The 2,655-nt window shown below is 57.5% G+C and overlaps 1 non-coding gene across 1 annotated transcript in view; it reads left to right on the top strand.

The window, feature by feature from the left end:
* Positions 1-1,348: 1,348 nt before the first annotated feature.
* Positions 1,349-2,655, top strand: part of LOC124727262 — a 1,909-nt gene continuing 602 nt past the window's right edge. The window contains exon 1 of the ribosomal RNA XR_007007041.1: positions 1,349-2,655. This exon is cut by the window's right edge and continues 602 nt beyond it. This is a non-coding gene — a ribosomal RNA (small subunit ribosomal RNA).

The raw sequence follows: 2,655 nt of genomic DNA, 5'->3' as shown, positions 1-2,655 counted from the left end.
ACAGTGCAAATATTGTGCACGCAGCTACGTGTCGTCTCCCTATGAGAGCTGGATTGCAGTGTGGTACGCCATAGAGACGTGTGGGAGGAACGGACGCCGTGGATGGCGATCAGCATGAGCTGTCTGTTGATGTATTCGGACCTAGTCGTCTCTCCTCACACACCGTGATGGCATGGTGCACCGCGTTCCATATCTGCGACATGCTACAGAGGCCGGTTGACAGTCGTTCGAGCAATGGACATCGCATACGTACGGGGGCCACCTTCCACGTATTGTCTAGGCGTGCACATTTTGTTGCGTGTATGTGGGCAGACGTAGTGTGGCGTGACACCTGACACAGGCATGCAATAATCGTGGAAGTTGCAAATGGCGATGGACGCCTGCGTTTTCTGGTGAAGTTACGCAAATGAACAAATGGTAACCTGTTGTGGTGCGGTTTGTTCTCGCTAGGGGTGAATCGGTGATGGCGACGATAGTTGAGGTACTAACCGGTTGTTCCAGCGATACCCACCATGCCGACGAAACTGAACGGCATCTGGGTGTGAAGCGATACGCGGCGGTGGCTGGGTGGGACCGTCCCCGGCCGGTGAGGGGGCGCCTCCCGGCGTGCTGGCCGCGCGGTGCGTGGGCGCACGCGCTACAGCCGGCTGGTGGGGGCGGCCAGTGGCAGGCGCGCCGGCCGACGGACGCGGCAGGCGTCGCAGCTGCGCGCCGGCGCACCCTGCGCGCGGCGCCGTGCGGCCAAAGTAGGTCCTCGCGGGCCCGGTGCGAAGCGCGGTGGACATCTTCAGTGTGCTGGTCCGATTGAGGACTGTGTGCGTTGAGGATGCGCTGCCGCCCGGCGCTCGGCGCCGCGACGCCGTCTGCTGCTCGGTCGCCCCAGCGGTTCTCGCTGGTGGTTTGTATCGCAGCTGTGCGGATGTGTTGGCGCGTGCGCTGTGCTGGGAGAGTTCGCTTCGGCACCCAAGTGGGGCTTTTGTCCTTCTGTGGCGCTGGCGTTGGAGCTGCCGGTCACCGTAGGTGGCGCGTGTTGTCTCCCGCCGGCAATGCCACGACAGCACGCTCCCGGGCCCTCTGTCGGCAGCGGCAAGCTCAGTTGGGAGCACGGGTGGTCGCACCGAAAGCGTCTACTCGCCTAACTCCGGGCGATTGCGCCTCTCTCGAACCCGACCAAGTACTTGGGACGGCGCTGCGCGCCGCCGGGACCTGAGAGGGTTTCGAGGTGTATTGTGCAGGGGAGCTCAGCCTCCTCCTGTTTGCAGAATGATTGAGCGGACGCTTGCGTGTTCGCGCGGGCCCCCGGGACACACTCCCGGGCGGCCGGCTGCTCAGCTCTAGTTGACGCAGCTCCCTGGTTGATCCTGCCAGTAGTCATATGCTTGTCTCAAAGATTAAGCCATGCATGTCTCAGTACAAGCCGCATTAAGGTGAAACCGCGAATGGCTCATTAAATCAGTTATGGTTCCTTAGATCGTACCCACGTTACTTGGATAACTGTGGTAATTCTAGAGCTAATACATGCAAACAGAGTCCCGACCAGAGATGGAAGGGACGCTTTTATTAGATCAAAACCAATCGGTCGGCTCGTCCGGTCCGTTTGCCTTGGTGACTCTGAATAACTTTGGGCTGATCGCACGGTCCTCGTACCGGCGACGCATCTTTCAAATGTCTGCCTTATCAACTGTCGATGGTAGGTTCTGCGCCTACCATGGTTGTAACGGGTAACGGGGAATCAGGGTTCGATTCCGGAGAGGGAGCCTGAGAAACGGCTACCACATCCAAGGAAGGCAGCAGGCGCGCAAATTACCCACTCCCGGCACGGGGAGGTAGTGACGAAAAATAACGATACGGGACTCATCCGAGGCCCCGTAATCGGAATGAGTACACTTTAAATCCTTTAACGAGTATCTATTGGAGGGCAAGTCTGGTGCCAGCAGCCGCGGTAATTCCAGCTCCAATAGCGTATATTAAAGTTGTTGCGGTTAAAAAGCTCGTAGTTGGATTTGTGTCCCACGCTGTTGGTTCACCGCCCGTCGGTGTTTAACTGGCATGTATCGTGGGACGTCCTGCCGGTGGGGCGAGCCGAAGGCGTGCGACCGCCCCGTGCGTGCTCGTGCGTCCCGAGGCGGACCCCGTTGAAATCCTACCAGGGTGCTCTTTATTGAGTGTCTCGGTGGGCCGGCACGTTTACTTTGAACAAATTAGAGTGCTTAAAGCAGGCAAGCCCGCCTGAATACTGTGTGCATGGAATAATGGAATAGGACCTCGGTTCTATTTTGTTGGTTTTCGGAACCCGAGGTAATGATTAATAGGGACAGGCGGGGGCATTCGTATTGCGACGTTAGAGGTGAAATTCTTGGATCGTCGCAAGACGAACAGAAGCGAAAGCATTTGCCAAGTATGTTTTCATTAATCAAGAACGAAAGTTAGAGGTTCGAAGGCGATCAGATACCGCCCTAGTTCTAACCATAAACGATGCCAGCCAGCGATCCGCCGCAGTTCCTCCGATGACTCGGCGGGCAGCCTCCGGGAAACCAAAGCTTTTGGGTTCCGGGGGAAGTATGGTTGCAAAGCTGAAACTTAAAGGAATTGACGGAAGGGCACCACCAGGAGTGGAGCCTGCGGCTTAATTTGACTCAACACGGGAAACCTCAC

Source organism: Schistocerca piceifrons, unplaced genomic scaffold (assembly GCF_021461385.2).
Source record: "Schistocerca piceifrons isolate TAMUIC-IGC-003096 unplaced genomic scaffold, iqSchPice1.1 HiC_scaffold_1093, whole genome shotgun sequence".
Classification (NCBI taxonomy): domain Eukaryota; kingdom Metazoa; phylum Arthropoda; class Insecta; order Orthoptera; family Acrididae; genus Schistocerca; species Schistocerca piceifrons.
Note: the sequence above shows the minus strand (reverse complement) of the source record. Positions and strands in the feature narration are given on the sequence as shown.